The sequence below is a fragment of the Rousettus aegyptiacus genome, unplaced genomic scaffold (assembly GCF_014176215.1).
Source record: "Rousettus aegyptiacus isolate mRouAeg1 unplaced genomic scaffold, mRouAeg1.p scaffold_m13_p_16, whole genome shotgun sequence".
Lineage (NCBI taxonomy): Eukaryota > Metazoa > Chordata > Mammalia > Chiroptera > Pteropodidae > Rousettus > Rousettus aegyptiacus.
In genome coordinates, this window is record NW_023416291.1 from 30,188,049 (window position 1) to 30,201,030 (window position 12,982).

Below are 12,982 nucleotides of genomic sequence, written 5' to 3' on the forward strand. Positions count from 1 at the left end.
AATTATAAAAGGGAATCAGTCTGAAATGAAGATCACATTATTTGAGATGAGTAGTATATTAAATGGAATAAACAAAGGAATAAACAAAGTGAATAAAGAAAAGGATGAAATGACCTATCTAGAGGATGGGAAAGCCAAGGACACTCAACCAGAGTGGCAAGAAAAAACATGCCAAGACTTATAAAATAATAAAAATAATTTAAGGAGCATATGGGACACTGTTAAGGGACAAACTATCCCTCTGATTGGCCTACCTAAGGGAAAAAAAGATGTTGAATAGCTGTTTAAAGACGTAATGATGGAAAACTTCCCTAATCTGGTGAAGGAAATGAACATAAAACCCCAGGAAGCTCAGAGAATCCCCAAAACCAGGGATGGAAAGAGGCCTACACCAAGACACATCATAATTAAAATGCTAAAGTTTAAATACAAAGAAAGAATATTAAAAGCAGCAAGAGAAAAGCAGATAGTTACCTGTAAAGGGAGCACTCATAAGACTGGCACCTGGTTTCTCAAAAGAAACTATGCAGGACAGAAGGGCAAGCTTGGCACAAAATATTTGATATGATTAAGACCCACAATTTACAACCAGCACAGCTATCATTTAGAGTCGAAGGACAGATAAAGAGCTTCTCAGAGAAAATTAAGCTAAAGGAATTTATCACCACCAAGCCAGTAGTACAAGAAATGTTGGAGGGAATTCTTTAAGAAGAAAGAATAAAGAATGGCAACAACTAGATTCCTATTGATAAGTACCTCAAATGGAAAAGAATTAAGTGTCCAACTAAAAGACAGAGTGGATGAATGGATGTTGCCTGCCTACAAGAGACTCACTTCAGATTAAAAGACACACATAGATTAAAAGGAAGGGGATGGAAAAAGATACTGCTTTCATGGACCTAGAAGGTATTTAAATCAGACTGAGAAAGATAAACACTATATAATTTCACTTATATGTGGAATCTAAGGAGTAAAAAGAACAAACTAATCAGAAACAGACTCACAAATATAGTGGGAAATTTGGTGATGGAAAGAGGGGAAGGGGGTTGGGGGAGTGGAAGAATGGGGTGAAGGATTAAAGAAATACAAATTAGTAGCCGATGGATGGTCACAGGATGGGGAACACGGCACAAGGGATGCAGTTAACATTAATATGTTGGCTAGGTGGAGGCCCTGGGGAGGGAGGGAACAATTGGTGGGATTGTTGTATGAACTATATAGATGTCTAACCAATGTACTGTATACTTGAAACTAATTAAAATATTAAAACTTATAAACACCTTAAAAATCTAATAATAAGGAAATGGTAGTACACTATCATTAATTATGTTTATCATACTTATAAAACATAGGAAAGGCACATTATTTAATTTCAGGACAATAAATGCATGATTATAAAAGTATACCAGTTATTCTGATTTAAAATGGTGAAAATATAGACATTAAAATTCTATGAATAGGGACAGATCAGGATAGGATTTATATCAGCTGCTATGGTTCATAGTGGCTTAATAAGTAATTTCTTCTCTATCTCTCTCTTGTTTTACTTTTCAAATATTCTTTGATGAGCAAGTATTACTTTTATAATAAGAAATTATTTACACAATAAAATAATATGGACAAGGAGATTTATTTTAAAGGAAAATCACTTGTCACTTGTACTTTGTTATTTGTAGAAATCTAAAATTTTATTTGTGGCACAGAAATGTTTCCTTAGGGGCAAAGTTGGCATTATTCACTTTTTATGTTGAATAACATCTGCAAATTGTTATGAATTAACTAGTTTAAAAATGTTTGGAATGGTTTTCTGTGTTTAACACTATGTGGCAGGCAGCTCATTTAATCCTCATGTGAACCCATGTAGGGCGGCCCCATGTGTTGGCCACGTAGTTTACATGACCGTGTGTGGAAACCCAAAAACACAGAGGGGTCTGGGCTCCCAGGGCCACTGAGCGCTAGACCCATGCTGTAACCACTCAACACTGTGTCTCTCTGGTCCTTCCAAGCCAAAAGCTGCACGAGGACTGGGACTCTCTTTTGTTGGTTGGTCACTGCTATGTCCTCTAGTAATGCAAGGTCATTTTTTAAAATATGGTTAATCAAAAAGAGAAAGTAAAATGCAATAACAATCCCACTACATATAACTACAGTGACCATTTTGGTGTATATCCTTTCAGCCGTCTATACACGAACGTACACACATATACTTCATATATAAACTATTATTATATGTGTGTAATGAAAAGCCTGGATCCATTTTTGATGTTTGATTGCTGCCTCACCACTCTCTCTTCCTCTTCTCTACATTTAGCACGTTGATAAGAAAGACCTTTGCTTCCTCCCTTGGCTCCAGTGAGAAGTTCAAAACATATCAGCTCTGGCTCACACATGGGAACCCTCACCCCAGCATACCTCTTAATTGCAGAAAAATTCAAGCCAGTCTTCTTCCCTGCTCTTCAAGCCAATTTTGGACCTACTTGGGAGACTTCCTTGCTCTCCCCAGGAAACCTCATCGACTAATAAGTAAACCTTTCTTATACTCTTAGTATGTGTATGTGGCATTATCGTCAGTCTCAGCATCTGAACCAAATCCAGACGGTGGGGCTGCAAGAAGTCCCTCCTGTTTTCCTGTGGTATCACAACAATATTGACTATAAACATGAAAATTACAGTTGATACGTCTCAATGAGATTATACTATGATTATCACCTAATAATCTGATTTTTAAAATAATGCACTTTGAACAATAAATATCATTTGATGTTTTTCAAAACATCATTTTTAATGGCCGTGTTTCTAGTACATGGTACAAATGATCTAACCAACTTATAATTGAGCATATATGTTGGGTCCAATTTTTTTACTCTTTTGAATAAGCTACAGTGGATATCCTTATAGTTAAATCTTTGTGTCGTATCTTGATTACTTCTTTATGATAAGTTCTTCTGGTTTTAAATATTAGAGAATCATAGGCACAGTCGGCTCACAAGAGTAAATTAAACATTTATGAGCACCTGCCATGTGTGGTTACTGGGGCTCCTGAATATAAGATGTCAAACTTGTTTTCAGAGTGGTCCTGATACAATAAGGGATTCAGAAGAATATTTGCAAGGTAAAAGCTGTGATTTATTTTTTTAAGCAATAAATGTAGCCCGTTGTTTGTATAAAATTTTATAAAGTGTGAGGTTTACCACAAGGTAGCACTAATACATTTCTATTCATTTGTGACATAATAATGAGCAGTTTTTTTCCTCTGCTGATCTATTTTTTTTGGTGATTTATAACTGGAAAAACATTTAGGTTTAGTCTGACATTTTAGAAATTAATTTACATTTAAAAAAGACAAGGTGAAGGTTTTTATTTCAGAACCCAAATATTATATATGTTTTCATAACCATAGAGGCTGACAGGTGATTTGCTTTAAACAAAACCAAACCAAACCACATTACTGAACATTGTGTGTGTGTGTGTGTGTGTGTGTGTGTGTGTGAATGGACATAGATGATGAAATAACCAATTTACAGAGTTGGTTTATATTCTGACCTGTGTCGAATAAAATTTTAGCTTTTATGTTTTCTTAAATTAGGGATCCTCAATACTCCATTTCTTCTCCCCTCTGCACCAGTAAGATCTCGGGGGCAGGGAACTTTCACAAAGTATGCTCTGCTCTTCTTACCTGCTTCTTCCACTCTGAATATGTGGAGTGCACATAGGGGTGCTCCCTCCCCTCCTTCGCAGTTAGTGCTCTAGTCAGCACCTGTTATTCACAATGGTATTTGTTATGTCTTCTGATGAAATGACCCTTTATCGTTATGAAATGACCTTTTCTTTTCTTTATAGTAGGCTTTGCTCTGAAATCTACCTTGTCTGATACTAATGTAGCTATGCCCACTCTCTTTCGAGTTTTGCTTTTTTTGCATACTCTGAGAATCTGTGCCTTTTAGTTAGGGCATTTAGATCTTTAATTTTAATATGACTGTTGATACAGTTAGGTTTAAATCTGTCATCTTATTTGTTTTCTGTTTGTTTTATCTAATTATTTATTCCCCATTTTCTCTTTTTCTGCCTTATTTGAGAGTAACGCATGTGTGTATTTTTTAATAAGTCCATGTTATCTCACTTATTGGCTTATTAGCTATAACACTGTTTTGTTATTTTAGTGGTGGCTTTAGTGTTTGTTGTATACTTCTTCAACATGGCACTTTACTTTCAAGGATACTGTACTATTTTATACAGAATATAAGAACTTTACAGTCATACGTATATATTTTGCATCAGTCAACCTTTAATGTCCAAAAGAGGCCTGGATGCAGAGCATAAGAGATGTGGTGGCATCTCAGTGCCTCCAATCGTATACTTCTATTTCTCTCCTCCTACCTTTTATTTCCATACATTTTATTTCTACATGTGTTATAAACCCAACAATACATCGTTATTATTTAGTATTATGTTGTAGTTTATTGTTACTTAAATTTTACCTTAGTCAACATTCTGGTGCTGTGTGGATCAATGTTTCCATCTAGTACCATTTTTCTTCTGTCTGAGGCACTTCGTGTAACTTTTAGTTTTATAATGCAGTTCTGCTGGTGATGATTCTTTCTACTGTTGTATGTCTGGCAAAGTCTTTATTTCGCTTGTTTTTGAAAAGTATTTTCCCCGAGTATAGAATTCAAAGTTGACAGTTTTTTTCTTTCAATACTTTAAAGTTGTTGCTCTACTGCCTTCTCAGCATTGCTTCTAATGAGAAGTTTGCTGTCATCATATTTCTTTATGTAACATATCTTTCTTTTGTTGCCTCGTTTTCAGATTTTCTCTATCTCTGGCTTTGAGCAATTTTATTATGATGTGCCTTTTTTGATGTTTCTTGTGCTTGGTGTTTGTGATCTTCCATCTGCGAATTTATAGTTTCAGCAAGTTGAAAAATATTTTAGCTTTTATTTCTTCAAATATTTTTTGTGTCCCTCTCCCTTCTCTGGGACTCCAGCCACTTAAAGTTGTTCGACAGCTCACTGATTCTCTCTTAATTTTTTGAATTATTTTTCTCTCCATGAAACTTTTGGAAAGTTTCTATTGATATGTTCGCAAGTTAAGTAACCTTTTTTTCTGCAATGTCTAATTTTCAATGATCATTATCAGTGTTTTGTTTTGTTTTTTCCATCTCAGACTGATAGTTTCCTTCATTAGAAGTTCAAATTTTGATATTTTGTGCTTTTATTTTGGATCTATTATATGTTTTTTTTTCAACACATTAAGCTCAGTTGTAGAAATGTCTACCTATATTTTAATGACCATTTATTTTAACATCTGAGTCGGGTATGGGTCTGTTTCAACTGATAGATTTTTCTCTCAGTGTGGGTCACATGGCCATTTTTGCATGCCTGACAATTTTGGAATAGATGTCAGACATTGTGAATTTTACCTTGCTGGTTGTTGGATATTTTCATATTCCTGTAAATATTTTTGAGCTTTATCTTGGAATATGATAAGTTACTTTGAAATGGTTTCATCCTTTTTGGTCTTGTTTTTAAGATTTATTAAACAGGACCAGAGCAGCATTAAGTCTAGTACTAATTATTTCCCACCATTGAGGCAACCACATAGCCCCATTCGCTCAGTCTGTCGCTTGGCTTAGGTTCTTGTGATTCTTAAACCAGTGTTTTTTCTATTATTCGAAGCTAGCCTTTCTGTATCATTAGCTTACTTTATCAACACAAACAAAAATAAAAGGGCACCATGCAAAGTCATCAAGTTTTTTCCTCCGCTTTTATGCAATACCTTCAAAAATAGAGTTTTATTTACAACCTATTATTTTCTATTTGGGCAGGTATTAAAAATTTTGCTAACCATATTAATGCTATTTTTGTTTGTTTGTTTGTTTGCTTTGCAGCTTTGCAGGTCATCTCATTGAATGCGGTGCTCAGAGTACTGGCGGCATATTCACAGATTGGCCTTTGGTGCCAGACCGGTAGGAAGCTATATTGTGTGTGTGTGTATTATAGCATGGCATAATCTACTTTTTAGAAATTTAGTTTCTGTTTGTTAAATTGTATTTATTTTGCTATTTTAAATTTTGTATTTTTAAAATTTGTATCATATATTGCTTTTTATTTGTATTGTGAAGTACAACCTTTATATCCTAGCCATCATTATCTTATTAGAATCCATAGCTAAGTTTCAGGAGAATTCTTTTTGGCATCTTAAAAATTATAATTCTCTAAAATAATATACAATATGTTTATACTCCTGTTATTATGGTCTCTAGTTTATTATTAGGCTGAACTTCTACCTATTTTGGGTTGAATTGTGTCCCCCAAAGGTATGTTATAGTTCTAACCCCTAGTACCTTAGGGTGACCTTATTTGGAAATAGGGTCTTTACAGCAGTAATTAAGTCAAAAACGAGATCCTTAGGGTGAGCCTTAATCCAATAGGACTTTTGTTCTTATAACAAGTAGAAATTTGAACCTAGTGAAAGACACACACAGAGGGAAAACAATGTGAAGACCCTGTGAAGACGGAATTGGAGTGATGTAGCTACAACCCAAGGAACGCCAAAGATTGCTGGAAAGGACAAGGAAGGATTCTCCCCTAGAGACATTAGAGAGCATGGCCCTCCCTGCTTGTCGACACCTTAAATTCAAAGCTCTAGTCTCCAGAACTGAGATAATAGTTGCTTTAAGCCATCCACTTTTTTGATATTTTGTATGGCAGCCCTAGGAAACTAATGCAGTATCTAATATAGAAATACAGTCTCTCTCTTTAAGGACTAAATACACTATACTAGAACCTTGAAATTTCAGGACATGCTAGTAAATTACTTTTCTTATTACTCTGTTCCATCCAGGGCGTTGTTGTTAAAAATCTCTAGATCCTGACTCTAAGAAGCTCCTACAGTATAAGCCAGCTTACCAATAAGAAGCTTACAATATATACACCTTTGTCTCTAGTATATATTAGGAATCTCTATATAAATAACATTCCAGACCCCTCTCAAACTAGACAGTGGCTTTTTCTAGACTTGTCTCCCACTTTTTCTCTGAACCGTACCTAGAGGCAGGTAGGTGCTGCTCACCCTTCTTTCTAACTATTCCTTTTCCTCTTCCTAGGCTGTCATATGGAGCCAGGCTAGTAGGCTCAACCAGTAATTCTAGTTCTTGTGCTTTTCTACCACATCTGCAGTTACTTCATCAACTGAAGTCTTGACCCTCTCAAAGTCATCTGTGAGGGTTGGAATCAACTTTTTCCAAACTCCTGTTAGTGTTGATATTTTGGCCTTTTCCCACGAACCGCAAAAGTTGTTAATGACATCAAGAATGGTGAATCCTATCCAGAAGGATTTTAACTTATTTTGCTCAGATCCATCAGAGAAATCGCTATCAGAGACAGCTATTACCTTACGAAATGTATTTCTTAAATAAGACTTGAAAGTCAAAATTACTCCTGTTGCATGGACTGCAGCATGGACGTTGTGTTAGCAGGCAGGAAAGCATCACGAATCTCCATCTCCATCAGAACTCCCGGACGATCAGGCACATCGTCGGTGAGCAGTAACAGTTTGAAAGAAATCTTTTTTTTCTGAGCAGTAGGTCTCAACACTGAGCTTAAAATATTCAGTAAACCATGTTGTAAACAGATGTGCTGTCATCGAGGCTTTATTGTTCCATTTATGGAGCACAAGCAGAGTAGATTTAGCCTAAGTCTTAAAGGCCCAGGTTTTCCAGAATGGTAAATGAGCATTGGCCTCAACTTAAAGCCACCAGCTGCCTTAGCCCCTAACAGGAGAGTCAGCCTGTCCTTTGAAGCTTTGAAGCCAGGCATTGACTTCTCCTTTCCAGCTATGAAAGTCCTGGATGTCATTTTCTAATAGAAGATTGTTTTGTCTACATTGAATTCTGTTGTTTAGTGTAATCACTTAAATTAATTGTCTTAGCTAGACCTTCTGGATAACGTGCAGCTTCTACGTAAGCACTTGCTGCTTCACCTATACTTTTATGTCACGGGGATGGTTTCTTTCCTTATTCCTTATGAATTACCCTCTGCTAGCTTCAGGCTTTTCTTTTGCAGCGTCCTCACCTCTCTCAGCTTTCATAGAATTGAAGAGGGTTAGGACCTTGCTCTGGATCAGACTTTGGCTTAAGGAAACACAGTGGCTGGTGTGATCTTCTATTCAGACCACTAAAACTTTCTCCACATCAGCAATAAGGTTTTCACTTTCTTATTATTTGTGTATTCACTGGAGTAGCACTTTTAATTTCCTTCAAGAAACTTTCCTCTGCATTAACACTTTGGTTAACTGTTTGGCGCAAGGGGCCCAGCTTTCAGCCTTAGTTGGCTTTTGACATGTCTTCCTCACTAAACTTAATCATGTCTAGCTTTTGATTTGAAATGAGATACATGTGACTCTTCTATTCACTTGAACACTTAGAGGCCATTGTAGGGTTATTATTTGGCCTAATTTCAATATTGTTGTGTCTCAGAGAATAGGAGGCCCCAGGAAGAGGGGAGAGAGACAAGAAATGACTGGTCAGTGGAGCAGTCAGAACACACATATTTGTTGATAAGTTCACTCACTTTCTGTTATGGGCATGGTTCATGTCTCCCCAAGATAATTAAAAATAGTAACTTAAAGATCACTGATCGTAGATCACCGTAACAAATATAATAACGAAAGACTTTGAAATATTGTAAGAATTATCAAAGTGTGACACAGATACAGGAAGTAAGCAAATGGGGTTGGAAAAATTACACCAATAGGCTTAATTGGCACAGGGTTGCCACAGATCTTTAGTTCACAAAAAAACACAGTGTTTGTGACTCACAGTAAAGTGAAGCACAATAAAATGAGGTATTCCCATATCCATGTACTGTTTCTGTTGTTCCCCTTTATTTTCTTTGTCTCCGTGTTACTGTTTTTAGATATGTAGTTTTAATAAAGTATTCAATACAAATGTGAAATGTGACAACTGTGGGTCTTTAAGTAATATCTAGAATGACCAAAATTGATCTACTGCCTCTTCTCTAAGAACAGTCCCAAGGATACTATCTTAGGCATCTTCCTTATAACTGTCACTGCTGCCACTACACATTACATATGGTCTTTTAAAATTTATAATTTGTATTTATGATGCTTAAAAAATGCAGTGGTCATAATGCAATATAAAATAACTTCAATTAATATATTTATTCTTTTTCCACTTCAGTCTTTAAAAATAATAATGAACTCCCAGCGAACTTTTCCCCTGTAAATGACCTGATATGACATATTTGAACTTACCATGAACTTTCACATGAACTTTTAGTTATCCACTGAGAAATATAACAGATGGAAATTAAGCAGATTTTTCAAATACTTTTAGATGCACTATTTTGACATGTTTAACCGAGAAAACAAGGCCAACTATCTCTTTCCATTGTTTACTTTGCTGACTTTATGGTACTGTAGGCTGTTTAGTTACATTATGCCTGAATTAAGAGGTTCGGTTATATTTTTATTTAACTGGCTTCTTGATTTTAAACCAGCACTTGTATATGCATTTAAAGAAGCTAACTGGCTCATAAAATGTAAGAAATTCTAAGAGAACTTTATTGAACACATTGAAATAATATCGTTTCAAATCATTTAGATACTAGGGGCTTTTAAAGATACATTTCAGGTTATGGAATATGAATCAGCTATGTTTTTCACGTTGAATAGTTTGCAGCTAGGAATTCAGTTCAAAATGCACACGGTTTCTGAACAGTCACTTGGGAAAGGAAGAGTAACATTAATTGAGTACCAGCTGCTGCATTATTGCTGTTACGGTGTGCGACTGGCTCCTTATAGGTGGGCTATCTCTACAGCTCTCTTCCAAAGTAGCTTTCACACTCATTTTACAGAAGAGGAGAGGGAGACAGAGAGGGAGACAGAATAACTTGCCTGAAAAGACACAGCTAAACTAGAAATTAAATCTAGGTCTCTCAGGTTTTCAAATCCTTGCTCCTTCAACAGTTTTGTGCTCCCAGAAACAAAACATTTGTTTAAATAGATGCTAGAGATAAAAATATGAAAAAGCGATAATACATTTATGGTCTTTGTTTTGAGAACTTGGAATTTTCTTTATATTTATTGCATAATGTGGTTAAATAAATTAGATCAAAAAACTCTCAGAATGCTCTCAGTGATATAAACATAGTAACCAAGATTTTTGCTTCTCTTAAAAATTTTTGCTAAAAGCTACACATCTATTACATTTACCAAATGATGCAGGCATATATATTATTTATCCACTGATATGCATCTTCTTGCTTAGAATCAATTTTTATTATCACCCACTTTATTCTCATAATTTATTCATCCCAAGTAGTATTTTAGATGTTATTTAGTTCAGAGAGATATTATACTTAATGCACATAGCCATGTGTAAAATGGCACATAACTGCCTGTATGAGGTCAGAAGGTGAACTGTATGTACTAAGCTGTAAGTAGCCCAACTTTTCTGGCATTTCACCAAGTAGCGACGATGCCATTGGTGAAACAGATAAAGATCTCTTCATTCACAGGATGTGTTCAGAAGCTTAAAAGGCCTGTTGTGATCTTGTTAGCGATGTAATTTAAACAGATAGCAAGTTAATAAGATATATTTCTCATTTTAGGATAATTTCTAATATTCTCCATTCCTTAAGTCATTTTTAAAAACAGTGTTGTATTAAAAGTAATGGACAGATTTTGTAATGAAATAAGTGGTCCTGTTTTTCTACCAACGTGTAGCGTGAGTTCAAGGAGCAAAGGGGTCTTTAACTTCTTTGTTTTATGAGATCTTTTCTCCTGTGTGATTTTGTTACCTGTTCAGAGTTCAGGGAGGAAGCACATAAGTTCCCCTCTGTACAATAGTCAAACGTCTAGTAAGATGTTTTATCAACAAGATGACTATCTTTTTCCACCTTTAATACCCTTTTGTCAAACTTTTCCAAGTATATTTATGGCCTCTCAGGCTGTTCTGTGTGTATTATTGCCAATTTTCTTGGTGTAGGCTGTGCTTCCACGGGAATATTCCTACCCAGCCATACCAGTTCACCTAATTTCATGATACTGAAGGTGAGGTCAGAAATTTAGTTGCTGTGTGAGTGATCTTTAGCTCCCAGCACCAGAAATATGTGGGTAGTGGGGCGGGGGATGGGGAGCGGCGGGGAGCAGGGAAATTGGTTTCAAAGGTGCGCAGTCAGAACCCAGTCCATATGTGGAAAATTCTTCCAATCATTAGGCATGTAGAATCCATTACGTGTGTAAAATTCATTAGGCATATAAACAGAATTCAATTCTCATTATCGCCTAGTCAAAACTGGAGGGTCTTCCCTCTCAGAAATATAATTGACAGTGAAACATATGTAATTATAATAACACCTCAAAGTGAAATTATTTTTAATATATTGCTATATGAGATCAATAGATATTCTTCTCTCAAGAAAAAAAAATTGTAACAAATATCCAGATCACATCAAAAGCAGTAATCCATTGAGACAGATAAATTTGAAATAGAAACCAATTAATGAAAAATAATGAATTATATGAACACATTGAAAAAAGATTTAACTTTCTTGCTTTGATAATAAATGCTGACATCAATAAAGTAGCATAAAACTCATGAATACCCACTATGAATCATCAATGACAAAGTTTCTATAAATTATGTTAGCTTTAGGCCTCGCAAAATCTAGGTATGCTCCACTTCTAATGAATGAGTCTTCTACTTGATTTTTAATGTTAAAGAAGGTACAGAACTTTTAAAGCTCCAGGTTTTTCTCTTTTCTGAGAATAATAATGAATAATGAATACTTTACAGGGTTATAGGGTTCTAAAAGAAAGACACAGGGAGAAGAGGAGAGGGGAATGAAAGGGCACTGAGAGAGAGGGAGGGAGAGAGAGAGAGAGAAGGAGGCGGAGGAAGGGGAGGAGGGGTAGAAACATGAAAGTATGTTTTAAGCTGCAAAACAATATACATGAGCAAAATACAAAGTGATCTCAGTGAAATATTTCTACAGTACATGACCTACTCCTGTCTCTTCTTAGGATATTGCTCATTTTACATTTTTTTTAATGATTTGAGATTGCCATTTTGAACGTATGAACTGCATAGACCGATACTCCATTTATAGTGTCCATTAATCCTCAAGTTTGAGAAAAATAAAATCCCCAATGTGTTTAAGTCATTGTTTTTTAGTTTCTGATGCAGTTAAAAAACAATATCTAAGTGATATCGAATTTGGGAAGGCATTTAGGAATTCTGGGTACTGCTCAATATCCTCATTCTAGGCCAGATTTTTTAATATTGTTTCTTCAAATGGTACATTGACAGCACATAGTCTACTTTCTGTCATACAGCATAGGATCATTTGACAAAATTTTGCATCACAGAATCATAAGAGTTACCAGCTCTCTGTTTTCAGTATCTGGGCTTGCTGCTCAAAGCCCCACTTCCTCCAGTAATTCAATCCCACATTTTAGATTGCAGCACCCCATTCCCAGGTACTATAATTCTATATAGTTCAGGGTTCTTAGTCTCAAGCAGAACTCTATCTAGTTTAAACAGAGATTTATTGAAAGTTATTAGGTGGCCCCCAAAATTTTGGGAGAACCATAGAACCAGTTTGAATACTACTTAGTCAAAACACGCACACACACACACATGCACACACGCGCGCGCGCACACACACACACACACACACACACACACACATATACACACACTGGTTCTGCTGCTCCGGCAGCTAGGATACTGTGTTCCAGAGTCCACCTTAGTTGTCTCAGAAGAACTACGCGGCTCCAGCACAGAGCATACAAACTCCCTGTATGCAGCAGCCACCTCTCATTGCTCATTTCTCATTCATGTTCTGTTTGGTGGGAACTTAGTCCACAGGCCAGCACCCTAGCTGCAGGAAGACTGTGAAATGTTCGAGTTAGAATGAGTTAGGGTGAGCCAACCTTCAGAATCTACCACAGTTTCCCA

General features: G+C 36.0%; 1 protein-coding gene across 7 annotated transcripts in view; it reads left to right on the forward strand.

Annotated features, from left to right (window-relative positions):
- Window positions 1–2,315: 2,315 nt before the first annotated feature.
- LRAT (lecithin retinol acyltransferase) overlaps window positions 2,316–12,982 on the forward strand; it is a 67,616-nt gene continuing 56,949 nt past the window's right edge. For all 7 annotated transcript variants that reach the window (XM_036233647.1, XM_036233650.1, XM_036233653.1 and 4 more), the window contains exons 1-2: window positions 2,316–2,523; window positions 5,888–5,965. The gene's annotated coding sequence lies outside the window, so the exon portion shown is untranslated. The remainder of the gene's footprint in view (window positions 2,524–5,887; window positions 5,966–12,982) is intronic.